The sequence below is a fragment of the Uloborus diversus genome, chromosome 9 (assembly GCF_026930045.1).
Source record: "Uloborus diversus isolate 005 chromosome 9, Udiv.v.3.1, whole genome shotgun sequence".
Taxonomy (NCBI): Eukaryota; Metazoa; Arthropoda; class Arachnida; order Araneae; family Uloboridae; genus Uloborus; species Uloborus diversus.
Genome location: NC_072739.1, coordinates 108,737,911 through 108,758,392, shown reverse-complemented (window position 1 = coordinate 108,758,392; position 20,482 = coordinate 108,737,911). Strand labels below are relative to the sequence as shown.

At 35.9% G+C, this 20,482-nt stretch overlaps 22 non-coding genes across 22 annotated transcripts; all 22 read left to right on the top strand.

Moving 5' to 3' along the window:
* The first annotated feature begins 335 nt into the window (after window positions 1-335).
* Trnav-uac (transfer RNA valine (anticodon UAC)) lies at window positions 336-408 on the top strand. Its single transcript has one exon. It is a non-coding gene; the product is annotated as a tRNA-Val (tRNA).
* Window positions 409-696: 288 nt separating this feature from the next.
* Trnav-uac (transfer RNA valine (anticodon UAC)) lies at window positions 697-769 on the top strand. The gene has a single exon. It is a non-coding gene; the product is annotated as a tRNA-Val (tRNA).
* A 287-nt stretch (window positions 770-1,056) lies between these two features.
* Trnaa-ugc (transfer RNA alanine (anticodon UGC)) lies at window positions 1,057-1,129 on the top strand. The gene has a single exon. It is a non-coding gene; the product is annotated as a tRNA-Ala (tRNA).
* A 284-nt stretch (window positions 1,130-1,413) lies between these two features.
* Trnav-uac (transfer RNA valine (anticodon UAC)) lies at window positions 1,414-1,486 on the top strand. Its single transcript has one exon. It is a non-coding gene; the product is annotated as a tRNA-Val (tRNA).
* A 285-nt stretch (window positions 1,487-1,771) lies between these two features.
* Trnav-uac (transfer RNA valine (anticodon UAC)) lies at window positions 1,772-1,844 on the top strand. The gene has a single exon. It is a non-coding gene; the product is annotated as a tRNA-Val (tRNA).
* A 286-nt stretch (window positions 1,845-2,130) lies between these two features.
* Window positions 2,131-2,203, top strand: Trnav-uac (transfer RNA valine (anticodon UAC)). The gene has a single exon. It is a non-coding gene; the product is annotated as a tRNA-Val (tRNA).
* Window positions 2,204-2,490: 287 nt separating this feature from the next.
* Trnaa-ugc (transfer RNA alanine (anticodon UGC)) lies at window positions 2,491-2,563 on the top strand. Its single transcript has one exon. It is a non-coding gene; the product is annotated as a tRNA-Ala (tRNA).
* A 287-nt stretch (window positions 2,564-2,850) lies between these two features.
* On the top strand, window positions 2,851-2,923 carry Trnav-uac (transfer RNA valine (anticodon UAC)). The gene has a single exon. It is a non-coding gene; the product is annotated as a tRNA-Val (tRNA).
* A 285-nt stretch (window positions 2,924-3,208) lies between these two features.
* On the top strand, window positions 3,209-3,281 carry Trnav-uac (transfer RNA valine (anticodon UAC)). Its single transcript has one exon. It is a non-coding gene; the product is annotated as a tRNA-Val (tRNA).
* Window positions 3,282-3,568: 287 nt separating this feature from the next.
* Window positions 3,569-3,641, top strand: Trnav-uac (transfer RNA valine (anticodon UAC)). Its single transcript has one exon. It is a non-coding gene; the product is annotated as a tRNA-Val (tRNA).
* Window positions 3,642-3,928: 287 nt separating this feature from the next.
* On the top strand, window positions 3,929-4,001 carry Trnaa-cgc (transfer RNA alanine (anticodon CGC)). The gene has a single exon. It is a non-coding gene; the product is annotated as a tRNA-Ala (tRNA).
* A 284-nt stretch (window positions 4,002-4,285) lies between these two features.
* On the top strand, window positions 4,286-4,358 carry Trnav-uac (transfer RNA valine (anticodon UAC)). Its single transcript has one exon. It is a non-coding gene; the product is annotated as a tRNA-Val (tRNA).
* A 286-nt stretch (window positions 4,359-4,644) lies between these two features.
* Window positions 4,645-4,717, top strand: Trnav-uac (transfer RNA valine (anticodon UAC)). The gene has a single exon. It is a non-coding gene; the product is annotated as a tRNA-Val (tRNA).
* A 287-nt stretch (window positions 4,718-5,004) lies between these two features.
* On the top strand, window positions 5,005-5,077 carry Trnaa-ugc (transfer RNA alanine (anticodon UGC)). The gene has a single exon. It is a non-coding gene; the product is annotated as a tRNA-Ala (tRNA).
* A 282-nt stretch (window positions 5,078-5,359) lies between these two features.
* Window positions 5,360-5,432, top strand: Trnav-uac (transfer RNA valine (anticodon UAC)). Its single transcript has one exon. It is a non-coding gene; the product is annotated as a tRNA-Val (tRNA).
* A 286-nt stretch (window positions 5,433-5,718) lies between these two features.
* Window positions 5,719-5,791, top strand: Trnav-uac (transfer RNA valine (anticodon UAC)). Its single transcript has one exon. It is a non-coding gene; the product is annotated as a tRNA-Val (tRNA).
* A 288-nt stretch (window positions 5,792-6,079) lies between these two features.
* Window positions 6,080-6,152, top strand: Trnav-uac (transfer RNA valine (anticodon UAC)). Its single transcript has one exon. It is a non-coding gene; the product is annotated as a tRNA-Val (tRNA).
* A 286-nt stretch (window positions 6,153-6,438) lies between these two features.
* Trnav-uac (transfer RNA valine (anticodon UAC)) lies at window positions 6,439-6,511 on the top strand. Its single transcript has one exon. It is a non-coding gene; the product is annotated as a tRNA-Val (tRNA).
* A 649-nt stretch (window positions 6,512-7,160) lies between these two features.
* Trnav-cac (transfer RNA valine (anticodon CAC)) lies at window positions 7,161-7,233 on the top strand. Its single transcript has one exon. It is a non-coding gene; the product is annotated as a tRNA-Val (tRNA).
* A 277-nt stretch (window positions 7,234-7,510) lies between these two features.
* On the top strand, window positions 7,511-7,583 carry Trnav-uac (transfer RNA valine (anticodon UAC)). Its single transcript has one exon. It is a non-coding gene; the product is annotated as a tRNA-Val (tRNA).
* A 284-nt stretch (window positions 7,584-7,867) lies between these two features.
* Window positions 7,868-7,940, top strand: Trnav-uac (transfer RNA valine (anticodon UAC)). Its single transcript has one exon. It is a non-coding gene; the product is annotated as a tRNA-Val (tRNA).
* An 8,273-nt stretch (window positions 7,941-16,213) lies between these two features.
* Trnav-uac (transfer RNA valine (anticodon UAC)) lies at window positions 16,214-16,286 on the top strand. The gene has a single exon. It is a non-coding gene; the product is annotated as a tRNA-Val (tRNA).
* The last annotated feature ends 4,196 nt before the right edge of the window (window positions 16,287-20,482 follow it).

Below are 20,482 nucleotides of genomic sequence, written 5' to 3'. Positions count from 1 at the left end.
ACGTCTGCTTTACACGCAGAAGGTCCACGGTTAGATCCCGGCCGGAATCAGAATTGAAACGTGGTCAAAATTATTTTGAAATTATACTTCATAGGTTTTAATTTCTAATTTGATTACCGTTAAACATTTTTTTCTTTTTTAAATATTTTCAGTGATTCGAAAATTCGATGGGAAATTTATCTTTTGTTTTTGTGCATACAATGTCCTGCCTGTTAAAATGTAGTACGCGATGCGATTTCTTTTGCCAACTGTCATGGAACCGATTCTGTTTAATTACGTTTGATATTACTCATTCCATCTTCTAGCAGCAATCACCTAACGCACATCTCGGTATGGGTTCCGTAGTGTAGCGGTTATCACGTCTGCTTTACACGCAGAAGGTCCCCGGTTCGATCCCGGGCGGAACCAGAAGTGAAACGTGGTTAAAATTATTTTGAAATTGTACTTCATAGGTTTTAATTTACAATTTGATTACCGTGAAAACATTTTTTTTTTCTTTTTTAAATTTTCTCTGTGATTCGAAAATTCGACGTGTAATTTATCTTTTGCTTTTGTGCATACAGGGTCTGCCTGTTAAAATGTAGTACGTGATAAGATTAGTTTTGCCAACTGTCATGGAACCGATTCTGTTTAATTACGTTTGATATTGCTCATTCCATCTTCTGGCAGCAATCAGCTAACGAACATCTCGGTATGGGTTCCGTGGTGTAGCGGTTATCACGTCTGCTTTACACGCAGACGGTACACGGTTCAATCCCGGGCGGAACCAGAATTGAAACGTGGTTAAAGTTATTTTGAAATTATACTTCATAGGTTTTAATTTCTAATTTGATTACCGTGAAAACATTTTTTTTTCTTTTTTAAATTTTCTCAGTGATTCGAAAATTTGATGTGTAATTTATCTTTTGCTTTTGTGCATACAGGGTCTGCCTGTTAAAATGTAGTACGCGATACGATTAGTTTTCCCAAAGGTCATGGAACCGATTCTGTTTAATTACGTTTGATATTGCTCATTCCATCTTCTGGCAGCAATCACCTAACGCACATCTCGGTATGGGTTCCGTGGTGAAGCGGTTATTACGTCTGCTTTGCACGCAGAAGGTCCCCGGTTCGATCCCGGGCGGAACCAGAATCACAAAGTGGCTGAACGAATTCTGAAATTTGTACTTAATAGGTTTTAATTTCTAATTTGCTTACCGAGAAATCATTTTTTTTTTTTAACTTTTCCAGTGATTCGAAAAATTGATGTGAAATTTATCTTTTGTTTTTGTGCATACAAAGTCCTGCCTGTTAAAATGTAGTACGCGATACGATTTCCTTTGCCAAATGTCATGGAACCGATTCTGTTTAATTACGTTTGATATTGCTCATTTCATCTTCTGGCAGCAATTAGCTAACGAACATCTCGGTATGGGTTCCGTAGTATAGCGGTTATCACGTCTGCTTTACACGCAGAATGTCCCCGGTTCGATCCCGGGCGGAACCAGAAGTGAAACGTGGTTAAAATTATTTTGAAATTATACTTCATAGGTTTTAATTTCTAATTTGATTACCGTTAAACATTTTCTTCTTTTTTAAATATTTTCAGTGATTCGAAAATTCGATGGGAAATTTATCTTTTGTTTTTGTGCATACAATGTCCTGCCTGTTAAAATGTAGTACGCGATGCGATTTCTTTTGCCAACTGTCATGGAACCGATTCTGTTTAATTACGTTTGATATTACTCATTCCATCTTCTAGCAGCAATCACCTAACGCACATCTCGGTATGGGTTCCGTAGTGTAGCGGTTATCACGTCTGCTTTACACGCAGAAGGTCCCCGGTTCGATCCCGGGCGGAACCAGAAGTGAAACGTGGTTAAAATTATTTTGAAATTGTACTTCATAGGTTTTAATTTACAATTTGATTACCGTGAAAACATTTTTTTTTCTTTTTTAAATTTTCTCAGTGATTCGAAAATTCGATGTGTAATTTATCTTTGCTTTTGTGCATACAGGGTCTGCCTGTTAAAATGTAGTACGCGATAAGATTAGTTTTGCCAACTGTCATGGAACCGATTCCGTTTAATTATGTTTGATATTGCTCATTCCATCTTCTGGCAGCAATCACCTAACGCACATCTCGGTATGGGTTCCGTGGTGTAGCGGTTATCACGTCTGCTTTACACGCAGACGGTCCACGGTTCAATCCCGGGCGGAACCAGAATTGAAACGTGGTTAAAGTTATTTTGAAATTATACTTCATAGGTTTTAATTTCTAATTTGATTACCGTGAAAGCATTTTTTTTTCTTTTTTAAATTTTCTCAGTGATTCGAAAATTTGATGTGTAATTTATCTTTTGCTTTTGTGCATACAGGGTCTGCCTGTTAAAATGTAGTACGCGATACGATTAGTTTTCCCAAAGGTCATGGAACCGATTCTGTTTAATTACGTTTGATATTGCTCATTCCATCTTCTGGCAGCAATCACCTAACGCACATCTCGGTATGGGTTCCGTGGTGAAGCGGTTATTACGTCTGCTTTGCACGCAGAAGGTCCCCGGTTCGATCCCGGGCGGAACCAGAATCACAAAGTGGCTGAACGAATTCTGAAATTTATACTTAATAGGTTTTAATTTCTAATTTGCTTACCGAGAAATCATTTTTTTTTTTTTTTAACTTTTCCAGTGATTCGAAAAATTGATGTGAAATTTATCTTTTGTTTTTGTGCATACAAAGTCCTGCCTGTTAAAATATAGTACGCGATGCGATTTCCTTTGCCAACTGTCATGGAACCGATTCTGTTTAATTACGTTTGATATTGCTCATTTCATCTTCTGTCAGCAATCAACTAACTCAAACCTCGGTATGGGTTCCGTGGTGTAGCGGTTATCACGTCTGCTTTACACGCAGAAGGTCCACGGTTAGATCCCGGCCGGAATCAGAATTGAAACGTGGTCAAAATTATTTTGAAATTATACTTCATAGGTTTTAATTTCTAATTTGATTACCGTTAAACATTTTTTTCTTTTTTAAATATTTTCAGTGATTCGAAAATTCGATGGGAAATTTATCTTTTGTTTTTGTGCATACAATGTCCTGCCTGTTAAAATGTAGTACGCGATGCGATTTCTTTTGCCAACTGTCATGGAACCGATTCTGTTTAATTACGTTTGATATTACTCATTCCATCTTCTAGCAGCAATCACCTAACGCACATCTCGGTATGGGTTCCGTAGTGTAGCGGTTATCACGTCTGCTTTACACGCAGAAGGTCCCCGGTTCGATCCCGGGCGTAACCAGAAGTGAAACGTGGTTAAAATTATTTTGAAATTGTACTTCATAGGTTTTAATTTACAATTTGATTACCGTGAAAACATTTTTTTTTCTTTTTTAAATTTTCTCTGTGATTCGAAAATTCGACGTGTAATTTATCTTTTGCTTTTGTGCATACAGGGTCTGCCTGTTAAAATGTAGTACGCGATACGATTAGTTTTCCCAAAGGTCATGGAACCGATTCTGTTTAATTACGTTTGATATTGCTCATTCCATCTTCTGGCAGCAATCACCTAACGCACATCTCGGTATGGGTTCCGTGGTGTAGCGGTTATCACGTCTGCTTTACACGCAGACGGTCCACGGTTCAATCCCGGGCGGAACTAGAATTGAAACATGGTTAAAGTTATTTTGAAATTATACTTCATAGGTTTTAATTTCTAATTTGATTACCGTGAAAACATTTTTTTTTCTTTTTTAAATTTTCTCAGTGATTCGAAAATTTGATGTGTAATTTATCTTTTGCTTTTGTGCATACAGGGTCTGCCTGTTAAAATGTAGTACGCGATACGATTAGTTTTCCCAAAGGTCATGGAACCGATTCTGTTTAATTACGTTTGATATTGCTCATTCCATCTTCTGGCAGCAATCACCTAACGCACATCTCGGTATGGGTTCCGTGGTGAAGCGGTTATCACGTCTGCTTCGCACGCAGAAGGTCCCCGGTTCGATCCCGGGCGGAACCAGAATCACAACGTGGCTGAACGAATTCTGAAATGTATACTTAATAGGTTTTAATTTCTAATTTGCTTACCGAGAAATCATTTTTTTTTTTAAACTTTTCCAGTGATTCGAAAAATTGCTGTGAAATTTATCTTTTGTTTTTGTGCATACAAAGTCCTGCCTGTTAAAATGTAGTACGCGATACGATTTCCTTTGCCAAATGTCATGGAACCGATTCTGTTTAATTACGTTTGATATTGCTCATTTCATCTTCTGGCAGCAATTAGCTAACGAACATCTCGGTATGGGTTCCGTAGTATAGCGGTTATCACGTCTGCTTTACACGCAGAATGTCCCCGGTTCGATCCCGGGCGGAACCAGAAGTGAAACGTGGTTAAAATTATTTTGAAATTATACTTCATAGGTTTTAATTTACAATTTGATTACCGTGAAAACATTTTTTTTTCTTTTTTAAATTTTCTCAGTGATTCGAAAATTCGATGTGTAATTTATCTTTGCTTTTGTGCATACAGGGTCTGCCTGTTAAAATGTAGTACGCGATAAGATTAGTTTTGCCAACTGTCATGGAACCGATTCCGTTTAATTATGTTTGATATTGCTCATTCCATCTTCTGGCAGCAATCACCTAACGCACATCTCGGTATGGGTTCCGTGGTGTAGCGGTTATCACGTCTGCTTTACACGCAGACGGTCCACGGTTCAATCCCGGGCGGAACCAGAATTGAAACGTGGTTAAAGTTATTTTGAAATTATACTTCATAGGTTTTAATTTCTAATTTGATTACCGTGAAAGCATTTTTTTTTCTTTTTTAAATTTTCTCAGTGATGCGAAAATTTGATGTGTAATTTATCTTTTGCTTTTGTGCATACAGGGTCTGCCTGTTAAAATGTAGTACGCGATACGATTAGTTTTCCCAAAGGTCATGGAACCGATTCTGTTTAATTACGTTTGATATTGCTCATTCCATCTTCTGGCAGCAATCACCTAACGCACATCTCGGTATGGGTTCCGTGGTGAAGCGGTTATCACGTCTGCTTTGCACGCAGAAGGTCCCCGGTTCGATCCCGGGCGGAACCAGAATCACAACGTGGCTGAACGAATTCTGAAATTTATACTTAATAGGTTTTAATTTCTAATTTGCTTACCGAGAAATCATTTTTTTTTTAACTTTTCCAGTGATTCGAAAAATTGATGTGAAATTTATCTTTTGTTTTTGTGCATACAAAGTCCTGCCTGTTAAAATGTAGTACGCGATACGATTTCCTTTGCCAAATGTCATGGAACCGATTCTGTTTAATTACGTTTGATATTGCTCATTTCATCTTCTGTCAGCAATCATCTAACTCAAATCTCGGTATGGGTTTCGTGGTGTAGCGGTTATCACGTCTGCTTTACACGCAGAAGGTCCACGGTTAGATCCCGGCCGGAACCAGAATTGAAACGTGGTCAAAATTATTTTGAAATTATACTTCATAGGTTTTAATTTCTAATTTGATTACCGTGAAAACATCTTTTTCTTTTTTAAATTTTCTCAGTAATTCGAAAATTCGATGGGAAATTTATCTTTTGTTTTTGTGAATACAATGTCCTGCCTGTTAAAATGTAGTACGCGATACGATTAGTTTTCCCAAATGTCATGGAACCGATTCTGTTTAATTACGTTTGATATTGCTCATTCCATCTTCTGGCAGCAATCACCTAACGCACATCTCGGTATGGGTTCCGTGGTGAAGCGGTTATCACGTCTGCTTTACACGCAGAAGGTCCCCGGTTCGATCCCGGGCGGAACCAGAATCACAACGTGGCTGAACGAATTCTGAAATTTATACTTAATAGGTTTTAATGTCTAATTTGCTTACCGAGAAATCATTTTTTTTCTTTTTTAAACTTTTCCAGTGATTCGAAAATTTGATGTGAAATTTATCTTTTGTTTTTGTGCATACAAAGTCCTGCCTGTTAAAATGTAGTACGCGATACGATTTCCTTTGCCAAATGTCATGGAACCGATTCTGTTTAATTACGTTTGATATTGCTCATTTCATCTTCTGTCAGCAATCATCTAACTCAAATCTCGGTATGGGTTTCGTGGTGTAGCGGTTATCACGTCTGCTTTACACGCAGAAGGTCCACGGTTAGATCCCGGCCGGAACCAGAATTGAAACGTGGTCAAAATTATTTTTAAATTATACTTCATAGGTTTTAATTTCTAATTTGATTACCGTGAAAACATTTTTTTCTTTTTTAAATTTTCTCAGTGATTCGAAAATTCGATGGGAAATTTATCTTTTGTTTTTGTGCATACAATGTCCTGCCTGTTAAAATGTAGTACGCGATACGATTTCTTTTGCCAACTGTCATGGAACCGATTCTGTTTAATTACGTTTGATATTGCTCATTCCATCCTCTGGCAGCAATCACCTAACGCATATCTCGGTATGGGTTCCGTAGTGTAGCGGTTATCACGTCTGCTTTACACACAGAAGGTCCCTGGTTCGATCCCGGGCGGAACCAGAAGTGAAATGTGGTTAAAATTATTTTGAAATTATACTTCATAGGTTTTAATTTCTAATTTGATTACCGTGAAAACATTTATTTTTTCTTTTTTAAATTTTCTCAGTGATTCGAAAATTTGATGTGTAATTTATCTTTTGATTTGTGCATACAGGGTCTGCCTGTTAAAATGTAGTACGCGATAAGATTAGTTTTGTCAACTGTCATGGAACCGATTCCGTTTAATTATGTTTGATATTGCTCATTTCATCTTCCAGCAGCAATCATCTAACTCACATCTCGGTATGGGTTCCGTGGTGTCGCGGTTATGACGTCTGCTTTACACGCAGAAGGTCCCCGGTTCGATCCCGGGCGAAACCAGAATCTAAACGTGGCTGAACGAATTTTGAAATTTATACTTAATAGGTTTTAATTTCTAATTTGTTTACCATGAAAACATTTTTTTTTTCTGTTTGAAATTTTCCCAGTAATTCGAAAATTCGATGTGAAATTTATCTTTTGTTCTTGTGCATACAAGGTCTGCCTGTTAAAATGAAGTACGCAATACGATTTCTTTTGCCAACTGTCATGGAACCGATTCTGTTTCATTACGTTCTATATTGCTCATTCCATCTTCTGGCAGAAATCACCTAACGCACATCTCGGTATGGGTTCCGTGGTGTAGCGGTTATCACGTCTGCTTCACACGCAGAAGGTCCCCGGTTCGATCCCGGGCAGAACCAGAATTGAAACGTGGGTAGAATTATTTTCCTTAATAGGTTTTACGTTCTAATTTTTTTACCGTAAAAACATTTTTTTTCTTTTTTAAATTTTCTCAGTGATTCTAAATTCGATGTGTAATTTATCTTTTGCTTTTGTGCATACAGATGCTTCTTGTTAAAATGTAGTACGCGATACGATTATTTTTGCCAACTGTCATGGAACCGATTCTGTTTAATTATGTTTGATATGGTTCATTTCATCATTTGGCAGCAATCACCTAACGCACATCTCGGTATGGGTTCCGTGGTGTAGCGGTTATCACGTCTGCTTTACACGCAAAAGGTCCCCGGTTCGGTCCCGGGCGGAACCAGAATCGAAACGTGGTTGAACGAATTTTCAAATTTGTACTTAATAGGTTTTAATTTCTAATTTTTTTACCGTGAAAACTTTTTTCTTTTTAAAATTTTCTCAGTGATTCGAAAATTCGATGTGAAATTTATCTTTTGTTTTTAAGCATACAAGGTCTGCCTGTTAAAATGTAGTACGCGATACGATTATTTTTGCCAACTGTAATGGAACCGATTCTGTTTAATTATGTTTGATATGGCTCATTTCATCATTTGGCAGCAATCACCTAGCGCACATTTCAGTGTGGGTTCCGTGGTGTAGCGGTTATCACGTCTGCTTTACACGCAGAAGGTCCCCGGTTCGATTCCGTGCGGAACCAGAATTAAAACGTGGTTGCAAGTATTTTGAAATTTTACTTAATAGGTTTTAATTTCCAATTTGTTCACCGTAAAAACTTTTTTTTCTGTTTTTAATTCTTTTCAGTGATTTAAAAATTCGATGTGTAATTTATCTTATGTTTTTGTGCGTTCATGGTCTGCTTTTAAAATGTAGTAGGGGAGACCGGGGCAAGATGACTATGCTAACAATTTTTGTTGTTTATTAATTTATTTTTAAGGATCGTAAAATTAATTTTACGTGAGCTGTTAGAGTAGTCCTTTGTAGTATTAAATATATTACCAATTAATTTTTCGAATAAAAATAACGAAGGATATTTTTATTTTTTCATAACCGTAACAAATCGTCATCTTGCCCCAGTACTGGGGCAAGATGACTTTGGCCTTGGGGCAAGATGACGACGTTGAAAAAGGTTGAACATATCTTATGTTTTGCATATGTTATCTAGCTTTACAAATGATTACTGTGTTTTACATCTTACAAAATATCAAATTAAGCGTAATGCATTGTAGCGTATTGTTGAAGCGTTAAGTTGTGCAGCTAACAAATAAAAATGTCATTTTCATAATTGAAACATTCCTCATGCCACCACTTTTGGCTTTTACAGCACTGAGTTCATTCTTCTGTTGCAGTGTCACACTATTCCTCTTTACAAGCAGGGCATCTTATAACACCATTATTTGAAGTTGTTTCAACTGGATTGCTTGGCATGAGGAACTTAGTTTGAGTTTTTTTACTCCATTTTTAGCTTCACGAGCTTAAAATTTCTCTTTTTGTTTTAAATGATTAATTATTTCCTTTCTCTTTGCTCCTTGTTCTGACATTCCTTTGATGGGTGTGCGTGTAAGAATGTGTGAACTTAGTTTTCTGCTTTTCCTTTTTGTTTTCACACATTGTGTTGCTTTAGGCAATGCAATGAAATCAGAAACACTAACAGGCTTCTTTCGTGCATCGGTACGAGCATTTGCCATAACTTCTGCTTCGTCTAGAGGGTTTATATGTTGATTTTCTACTCTCAAGGTCTGAAGATTAGCACTATTATTCTCAGTTTCATTGCCAACAACATCATAGTTCGCTAAAAACAAGAGAATGAGTCTCATGTCTCATTCTTTAAATAATTTAGCGGCATTTCCCAAATGTAGCTGCTTTGAAGTAAGCGGTGCTTAAAAGCTCACCAATATTTTTGTCTGTGATAGTTTGTCCTCGATGAATGACCACAAAGTTTTCACATGCTTGGCTGTATTTGGTTTTTAATGGGCAGAAAGATGACGCATCAGTAGCTAGAGACGATGCTTTGTGTGGGGTGGAAACCCAACCATGATAATGTTTTTCACTACAATATAAGATAGCCTGCAAAGTTATGTGAGATTTATGAAATTCAATAACCAACAGAGCACGAGATTCTTTGCTTGGTTTAATTCAGTCAACTAGTCATTAGATTAACTAGTTATAGAAGCGCAAGGTCGCGTGGACAAACACACAGACAAATAAGCGTTTACAGGATTTAATAAAATGGATAATATAGTTATTTTAATAAATGCCGAAACACGGGGCAAGATGACGAGCTCGTCATCTTGCCCCGCGCTTCGATCTGTCATCTTACCCCGGACTGCCTGTTTGAACGGATTTTTCTCCATTGCTATAAGAGAAGACGACTAATTGATATTTATTCATGGTAATAGGTAGTATTTAAACTAAGTTACTCATAAATACTAAAGAAACACGATATATCTTCTTTGTATCTGTAGCAGAGCTTATTTACTCATGCATAAAAGTTATACCGTGGCAACGGTAAACAATCAGAGTTTCAAAACTAACACAAATATCGCAATTTCAGCGTCTCTATACTATTGCTGAACGAACAGCGGATAGGAGAGCCAGTATCATGCATTTGATGCAGTTACCTAGTGGAGAATAGAAAAATTAAGGCATTCGTCATCTTGCCCGGCTCGTCATCTTGCCCCGGTCTCCCCTACGCGATGCGATTTCTTCTACGAACTGTCTTGGAACCGATTCTGTTTAAGTTTGATCTTGCTCATTCCGTCATCTGGCAGTAATCACCTAACGCACAACTCAGTATGGGTAACGTGGTGTGGTGGTTATCACGTCTGCTACACGCAGAAGGTCCCCGTTTCAATCCCGGGCGGAACCAGAATTGAAATGTGTTTGGAAGTATTTTGAAATTTTACTTCATAAGTTTTAATTTCTCATTTGTTTACCATGGAAACATTTTTTCTTTTTTAATTTTTCTCAGTGATTCGGAAATTCGATATGTAATTCATCTTTTGTTTTTGTGCATTCAAGGTCTGCCTGTTAAAATGTAGTACGCGCGCGCGATACGATTTCTTCTACCAACAGTCATTGAACCGATTCTGTTTGTTTAAGTTTGATGTTGCTCATTTCATCATCTCCTAATAACAGGGGCGGCTCGTCACTATGGACAAAATGGGCCAGGCCCACCCAGAAAAATTATACACAACTAAATAGATCATGTAAAAATAACGTTTAGTATTTCGTAATTGGGGACATGAAACACATTTTAAATCTCCAACACTCTGCATATCGCTTCTAGAATGTTAAAAGTTTTCTATCTGTTAGCGTTTCCGTTTGCAAGCTCTGAGAATGATTCCATGAGCTACTACTGGTTACTGGTTTGTTTGATCCAGAACTACCCCTGCCACGCCTCTGCTCCTAACCAATCACGACGATTCAACCAGACACCAAAACGGGAAGTCCGTGTCACTTCGATTTCTGCTGTGTGGGCTCCTGCGCCCTAGCCCTCCGAAAAATAGCTTTACCCCCAACAGCAGGAAGTATTCGATTTTCTAATTTTATTTTTATATGATAGAGTAACATACATGAACCTCATCTGCGAAAAAAATTTTACGATACGACTAATACTTTTTTTTAAATGATTTTTTTAAGTTCACGCGCGAGAGACGTCATTTGCTTGTTCACGAAATCAGTCCTTTGACTGACGTCACTGCCGCGCTGTGAGGCGGTGAGGTTGGCTAGGACAAAGAAGTGCTTGGCGATCTTTTGGGGAAGGCGCGGGAAAACAAGAGCCTTCTAACAGCGCGCATAAAAGGGTAGTGAAAATCCTTTGCTGTCTGTAGGTTTTAATGCATTCTGCGATTGTTTTTAATTTGATTTTCTTTGTCATGGCTAGTAGAATCAATTACAAGTATTGCTTCGTTCTTGGATGCGTATCTACATCTAAAAAAACTCCTCACAAGCGATTTGTTATTGTTCCGTCCAGCAGGATCTTCGAAAGAAGTGTTTTCAAGTGTGTTTATTAATTAAAATTTGAAAATATTGCACTGCATTTTAATTAAAAACTATGTCAAGTGAGAAATACAATTTGAAATATATGTTTACAACTGTTCATAAATAAATGTTTAACAAGCATATAAGATATTTTTTAAAAAATGCAAGTAAACAAAGGAATTTAAACCCTGCACAATAAACTTAAATAGAAAGTAATAGATGCATTACTATTAGCATTTTAATAACAATGCAAAAACTATTAATACTTTCTTTTTAACATTCAAACTATCTTCAAATTTTAACTAATACAAATTGATAATTTAAAAATACATTTTCAGTTTATCACCTAGAAGCGTTTCTATATTTACAAGACCTTTCTCACATGCAAAAAGGTACTGATTTTATGAAATGAACACCATTTTCAAATTTATTATTTTGATCAAAAGTGCAAAAAAATATTTTTTTCCTTTTTTTGCTAAGCTGCACAAAAACTCAAGGATAATAAACATGCATTAATGGATTTAAAACAATTTTCCACACACACAAAAAAAAAGGGAGATCAACTTTTATCGCCAACAAAGTGAAAAATTTTCATGCGAAAACTGCTCTAAAACTTAGTACTGGAATCACTCGCAGTAGGGTTGTTACAAAATGCGCGCCTCATTAAAAGCCGCCAAGAACTGGAATAGCGCTCTTACATTGTAATTTATATATTCAGATTAAAAAAACCATCGACACACAAATGGAAATGATCAATCATGATAAGGGAAACTAATGCGAATAATATGAACTTCAAACATAGACGGATATGTACGTACAATTTTAAAGAATAACAATGGTGAAACTTTGTTGTCTCACTCCCCGTACTTCTAGGACATTAAATCTCTCGTCCTTTCGAAAAAAGTCAAACACCATGAATGACTTTACTTGAGGAAGGTTATTGGATTGACCTTTCGTGAATCCTAGCTCCATGATGGAAAAAATGCTGGTTAAAGGCTTTAAAAAGGCTGAAAAAGACAGTGCTATTCACCTCCTGGTAGGCGCAACACGGCATGGAAATGGAGCTCTGATCGGAACAGGGAAATGACGTCAGCTGCTGACGTTTTAGGCCACACCTCTTTTTTGCGCATCGCTCTTTAAAAAATTCATAAAAAATCAATCGTTGGTTTTAAAAATCCGGCCATGGTGAATTTTTGTGTTTTGTAAGCCTGTCAACAATGTGCAATAGTTAAAATAGGAATATTTGATAGGTTGATACAGGTGGGGAAGGATTTGACACACGTCACTTGTACGAAACAACAGGTCGGAAAATGACAAAAATCGGCTAGCCCACTGAATGAAAGAATGCTCTTATCGTTTTCCAACGTCCTTCTTTTGTATTTGTCTTTAATCTTAAACGGCTGTTAATATCTGGAACTGGCATTTACCATTTTATGGGTTCCCCCAGATTCTACCGCATCGCATCGCATGCATATTTTTATTTATTTATTTTTCTCTTTGGAACTAATACGATCGGAATTTCTGAATGAAGAGTTTGTTTTCGAATAGCACACAGCACAGATCAGTTGTTTTTGAGTGTGGTGCTAATAAAAAGTTCTAAATTGGTTCGAAACTTTTACGAAAAAAACTACAATTGAGCGAGATCTATTCAATTTCGTTCTGATATTTGGCTAAAGTAATAAGTTTTAATCATACAATAGGTTTTATCGATACGTGTTTTCAATTCTGTAGTATTCTAAGGCGGCACAAACGTAAATTATTTGAGTTTGATCCGGTACATACTTAGTCCTTAAAGGCGTAGGGCCACATAACCTCAAAAATGACCAAACTATAGATCTTTTTTAATTGCTTATTTTAAAACTTCAGATTGTTTCAAACTTTATGAAGAGAGTTAAAACGCTCTAGTTTAATTATTTAAAAAGTTATTGGCTTTAGGTCACTCACACTAGGTGCGCTTTTTCTTGATTTCGAACTGTTTTTGAGCAATCATGAATTGCTTATTGTTTTCACTTGACCGTTGAATGACGTATGCCTTTGATTTTATTTTTTCTATTCTTATACTGTCGGCCTCGCTTAAACGAATACCGTCGGTTCCAAGAAATATTCGAATAAGCGGGGAAATATTATTTATCTTTTCTGGTTGACAACTTTTGCTTAAAACGTTATAATAGATCAATATCTAAGTAATAGAAAAAAATGTTTTTGATTAAAAAGCGTTTTAAATAAGCTAAGTAGTTTTTTTATTTTTTAGCAACATTTTTATTGCCCCCCACTCCTATGTTTTTGTCCGTTTCCTGTGATGTATAAGTTCATGCTTTACTTTTTTGTGTGTCGTTTTCATTAATGTGTGTTTTCATGCTGTCCTTTTTGAATTGACCTTAAGAGAGGGAGCTGGTATCAAGAGAGTGACGCAGGGCTCCCTTTTAAGTGGGAAATAGAATATCTGCAATTTTAGGGGGCCGGGGGTTTCTCCCCCGGAGGAAGTTTTGTAAAATGGATATAAAATTCTGCATTTTGAAACCTTATAAAGGTTAATTGGATAGACATAGAAATTGATAATTAGATTATACAGTTGTAGAGTATTGTTCAAACTTTGTAAGAAAGAGCCATTTTAAGTTTGAAAGAAAAAATAAACTAGATTTCTCATTACAACAACCTTTTTTTTAATTATAAGTAGTGCAGAAAATGAAAAGGAATAGAGGTAATGTATCATTTTTTTTTCCTGGCTAAACAGATTAACAATATGCAGTAGAATTAATTGGAGCCTACTTTGCTTAGAATTTTTAAAGACTTATCTAATTGCTTTCAAGGACTCTGGAATAAATAAAATTCTTTAACGCCCTTTATTTGTACTTTCCAGTCTCTGGTATTTTAGTACTTGATTGTAAATTTTTTCAGTACTGTTCTTACTTTGGGAGAAAAACCTATTTTAACTTTAAAAGAAAAAAGAAACCATAGATTTCTCATGACAACAACTTTTCTTCAGTTGCAAGTGGGGCAGAAAACGAAAAGAAATATAAGTAGTGTGTATTTTTTTTCTGTGCTAAACAAAAATAGACAATATGCAGAAGACGTAAGATAAAAACAATCAATACAAAAGAATTTCCAAAATACTGCATTCAGGATTGAATGAATAGCAAGATATGAAATATGTGAGTCACAAAACTTTATTTCAAATAATATATTACAAACGTGAGAACCACGATTTTTACATTTTTAATACAGGAAGTGGCAAGGAGCTGAATTAGACATATGTTGGCATTCCTCCCCCTCTACCATTTGTTAGAAATTTTAAAATTTAAGGTTTATAGCCACACGTTTCCAAGTATTCAAGCCCTTAAAAAAGAAATTAGTTTTTTCAAGCAATTTCCATTTTTTAAGGAACGAATCATGAATTTTTTTTGGGGGGTAGTTTGGGGCCCACTTCAAAGCAGGGGCCATAAGCAACAACTTGTTTATCTTATAGGCAAATTCGACCCTGTTTGTAATTCACTCTTACCTGTAAATTTTTGCTTGATTTTTTATAATTTTTACGAAAATTCGTCCGTTTTTACGGTTAAAGGATTTTTACGATTTTACCAATCTTTGTTAGGTTTTTATAGACTTTTATAAAATTTCAGTAAATTTTTCCAAAACTTTTGATGACTCAATTATATAGATTTCAATAATGACAAGGACTGACTCACTTAGACTTAGATGATTATGACTTGCCTTACTTTTTAAACAGTATTTATAAAGTAAGTAAAATTGTACTCTCCCTCTAAATTAAAAGATTCATTTAATCAGAATACTCAGATAACTGAAATTTATTCAGTTTGCGATAGTACTTATTCTCTCTCTCTCTCTCTTAAAAAAGAGAGCGAAGGAAAAAAAACTTAAGTTTTTTAGAATTTCTCAAAAGGCCAATTAATATACTAAGAACATAAACATTATGCATGTATAAATACTTGAAATGTGGACACAAATCATAAGAAGTAGACCGTTCTGTTAGCACGAATGGGGAGGGGGAGTTTTTCCCTTTTGCTTTAGGTTCTAATTTGTTAAAATAATTGACAATTATTATAAGTGTTGCAGCTTAATGTATAGCTCGTTTAGCCTATATTTTCATTCATATGCTTGGCCAAATGGTTTTCAGTTCAAAATAGTGAATTTAGACACATTTTCAGCACCCCAGTGACAGCTGTACTATTTGTATTTAATGTTCCTTTTTTTTTTTCCTTTTCTTTTCTCCCATCAGAAAAGGACATTTGCTTTTCTCTTCATTTTCATTGAACTATTCAAAAAAGAAAAAGTCATGATTTTTTTTGTTTTATGATTTTGGAAGATGTGTTGTTACTACATAAAGTCCTCCCAAAACTGGGGGGCATTGCCCCCTATGCCCCCCTATAAATACACCCATGCCCTTCTAAACTATTCAAAAAAGAAAAAAAAAATTTTAATTTTTGGAAGATGTGTTGTTACTACATGAAGTCCTCCCAAAACTGGGGGGCCCTGCCCCCTCTGCCCCCCATAAATCCGCCCATGGTGACGCTGAAATCAAAGTCAAGTGATTCCGGCGTGCCACTCACAACGTCGGTTTTGGTTGGGCGTGCATGCGCAGAAGAAGCAAGTTTTCCTTTCGGCGAGAAGCGACGCCGAAGGTCGGCGATTCCCTCCTAGGAAACCAATGCTTTACACGCAGAAGATCCCCGGGTGGAACCAGAATAGAAACACGGTTGCAAGTATTTTGAAATTTTACTTCATAGGTTTTAATTTCTAATTTGTTTACCGTGAAAACATTTTTTTTTTCTTTTTTATTTTTTCTCAGTGATTCGAAAATTCGATGTGTAATTTATCTTTTCTTTTTGTGCGTCCAAGGTCTTCCTGTTAAAATATAGTACGCGAAGCGATTTCTTTAACTAAATGTCATGGAAGCGATTCTGTTTGTTTACGTTTGATCTTGCTCCTTCCATCATCTCCAAATAATCACCTGACGCACAAATCAGTATGGGTTCCGTGGTGTAGTGGTTATCACGTCTGCTTTACACGCAGAAGGTCCCCGGTTCGATCCCGGGCGGAACCAGAATTGAAACGTGGTTGAAGGATTTTTGAAATTTATACTTAATAGGTTTTAATTTCTAATTCGTTTACCGTGAAAACATTTATTTTCTTTTTTAAATTTTCTCAGTGATTCGAAAATTTGATGTGTAATTTATCTTTTGTTTTTAAGCATACAAGGTCTGTCTGTTAAAATGTAGTACGCGATACGATTTCTTCTACCAACTGACATGGAACCGATACTTTTTGTTTATGTTTGATCTTGCTCATTCCATCATCTCCTAATAATCACCTGACGCACAGATCAGAATGTAGAACGCGATACGATTTCTTTTGCCTACTGTCATGGAACCGATTCTGTTTGTTTACATTTGATTTTGCTCATTCCATCATCTTCCAGTAATCACTTAACGCACAGGTTAGGGGAAGTAGCACGTGAAACTTTTTTTTTTTTTTTTTTTGTAGTATTGGCTTTTGTAACAAAGACTTTTAACATTAACTAGTCTACCCGTGCGGAGCTCCGCACTGTGCTTCGAATCGTTTCATATGGCATTTTGCTCTTTAAAAATTTCAAAGAAAGAACATTATGAAGAGAATCGAAAAAAAGTTAACGAAGTAAAGTAAACGCAAAAAAGGCATTTAATTAGAAGACATCAGCAACAAAACCTCGTTAAATCAAAGTTGTGATAATGTGAGTGATCATCGCTCACCTTTTGGTTGTACATATGTGCAAACATAAATGTCATTAAAAGTGCGACTGAGTGACTCGTGAAAAAGCAGTAATTGTGCATGTGAAAAAACGGGTTGTGGCAAATACAGTCCTGCCTATGTGAGCATCTGACGGGAAAAAAAAGAAGCATTAAAGAGATATTTAGTGGCACGGTTTTGAACTGGCGCCATTCTGATTAACAGCACGACACTCCAAACCAATCGAGCAGTTGCGCCTTGATTTTCGAATGCTATTCATTGAAGCAATGTGTAATAAATAACAGCAAAAAAAAAAAAAAAAGCTTTTTGCAAAAAAAAAAAAAAAAAAAAAGACCATGCGTCTATGTTTTGTCATTAGCCAGTATGATACGCTTTAAAATTATTTGTAAAACATGGAATTTGATTGAGGAATGAGGAAGATCTTGCGTAGCAATGGAAACAAACATTCTAGAAAGATAATAAAAAGGATTGAAAATTTTTTTTTTTTTAATTTTTGAAAATTGATACAATTTCGCATAGCAAGGTAACCGTTACGGCTTGAATGCCGGCACGTCTTTCCTTTAATCGAACATTTAAAATTCAAAACCAAAACCAGCTTAACTGAGTCCATTTTTAAGTGTAATTTTTCGAACGTAGACAAAATGCACCCCCCCCCCCTGAAGCGAGAAGAGCAGAAAATGATTTCCTACTAATGAAGTTGACAATAATTTTAATGTTTTACATCGTATAAATAGTTAAAGGTTTACTGGGTGAAACTCGTAATTTCAATTTAACGTAGTATTTTTCCATTTATACAGAAGGTCGAACACTGCTATGAGAAAAATATACATTTCAGCATACAATTAAAAAGATTGCACCAAAAAGGATTCCCTTGAGAACATAATTTTTAAATCTAATACATTTTTTATGCTTACATTATCCGGGAAATGTACCTCCAATCAACTTCAGTCAAAAAAAGGGAGATAATCCAATCCCCTCCTCCTCTGTCATTTCTGAAATTTTCCCTGAAAAAAAAAAACAAAAAAAAAAACTGAATTATTGTGCTTGCTCTTGCTGTGCCGTAGAGAGGTCTGCAGCTATTGTTTAAGTGTTTCGTGGGGAGTGCTGTAGATGGGGGTAACGCGGGAAGATAACTAATTTCTTTACTGCTTTTAACTTTTTTCCATTTTAATCCTTTAATTTTTTTAAACACTAGAGGGATTAATTAATAAGAACTTTGTAAAAATTCTATATAACTAAGGTTTTTGTAAAAAAAATTCAGCATTAATAGTAATATTCCAAGTATTCAATAATTGTTTGAAAATCACAGACATTAAATAAAAGCCTAAAAAGTGTTCAAAAGTCTCTATTTTGTTAAAATAAATGCTAGTAGATGGCGCCACATTTTACATCCAAAAATTTTTCTGGCACTCGTTATTGGAGTTATCGACTGTTTTGTCGATCGTTGTTAGCAACTCGATCCTTTGGCGAACGACAGCCATATTGTTCGAAATTTAAACGTCAAAGAATTGGGTATTCTTTCATACTTGAAAAATTTAATAAAATCAAAGAAAACGTTGTTTCTTCAACTGCGTCCCTGACATTGTCTGTCGATGAAATTTTGTTTTTCTACTCTTTCAAAGCTATCAATAGTTTTTTCTTGCTGAAATTACGTAATAAAAGAAGTTCTCTTCTTTTTTGAAAGAAATATGCATAAACAGAAGATGAAAAACAGAAGAAAAAGTCGTGCAAGTACTGCACAACTGGAAAGGCTAGTTAAATTTATGGAAGACAATCCGGCAGCAGTTACGGGGAAACTTACTGCTACGTTCACGAAAGCTGAAAAAGATAGACTATGGACTGCTTTAGTGGAAGAACTGAACGAAATGGGTAAAGAAGCAAAAACTTTGGACAAGTGGAAAAAAGTGAGAAGTTATTATTATTTTTTTTTAAATTAAATATTCATGTAAAAATAAAAATCGTGATGGTAAAAAATTTTGTTTTTTTACGAAATACGCGACAGAAACTTTTGTACAACCTAATTTGAAACAATTTTTGAAGGATTAACTCCTACTTCATCATCACAAAATGGTTAAACTGGCATGATGTTTGCTTTTTTAACAAGATTTTAGTGGTTTTTATTTTATTTTAAAGTTTTCTTAATTTTCTTTTATTTTTATTGTAATTTTTTATCTTGTTTAGTTATGAATTATTAATAAGTTTGTTTGAAATCGCACTACTTTGCATGATATAAACGTTATAGATCCAAGATTCTATCGCGCATCAAGTAATTGGTAGTTATTAATGCGTAAAATAACTGCTCTTAAAAGTGACGACCCCATGAGGGAGGAGTCAAACTTTAGCCTCGATAGATGGCACACCAGCTTCACAATTTAAGCATAGTTCTGAAAGGGAGGAGAGTTTTCCAGGAACTCTGCAACCTTGGTAACTGCTAGCGACTGAACACAGGACTTTCGGACCGGTTTAACGATCTCATACCCCCTATGTGTACTCGATGCGTTTTTGACTGCCTTGGCGCTCCGAACGCGCGACCGTATAATTCGGAGTCCAATTACTTCGATTTAAAAAAATTTCCAAAATAACTAATTATTAAGATCAAATCCTGGAGCTCTAGTTACTACAGTTGCTCAGAGACAGACAGGTAGCTCAGGATTGTTGGCGCTCGGCCTTGGAAGAAGTCCACTTTAAAACCAGTTTCAAACAAGATAAGCATGGGCAGAGGCGGACTCGGCTACCTAAGACAGCGCAAAAAATAAATAGATAGGTAAATAAAGATAAATAAAATAAAAAAACCAAGGCGCACAAGTTTGAGGGAGTAAAAAGAAAAAAAAAAGCAACGCAGGATCGAGGGCGTAGAAATAAAATAATGACGCCGTACTGGTTAGGGAGATCGAGGGCGCAGGGAAAAAAAGCCGAAGGCACACAGGTTCGAGGGCGAAAAAAAACCGAAGGCACTCAGAACAAGTTTTTTTTTTCTTTCTTTCTTCAGAAAGCGTCGTTGTTTGTTTACAATTAGAAATAAATTTTATAAGAAGATTCCCGCTAAACTTTCCGATAAAGAGCACTCGGTGGAAGCTTTGATTTGCAAATCGCATTTGCAATTTATTGCCATCTCCATTTCCTACGAATTCAATGTTTATGACTCTTCTACGGAGCGCCATGAAACTAGTTATATATACTCGTAATAAAGATCTTAATGTGTCTTTACTTTGCCCCGTTTACTATTATGCATAGATGAGGATAAAAATCCTAAGAAGGCAATGATAGTGGATAAATTTCATGCTTGCTCCAGAGAAGCATGATGCTGGATATCGGTGGGAGTCGAACAGATCTCCTGGATTCATTTTCAAACTCAGGTTCGAAAGCGCAACTCTAGACGACCTTTTTTCTTTTTTTGATGTGGGGTTGATTGGTGACTTTAGAGAGGAAACTTTTCGAAATTGAAGACCAAAAAATTGTAGGACATCTTTTATGACGTCCGGGAAATGGATGGGGTTTAGCCGTTTTTCCAAA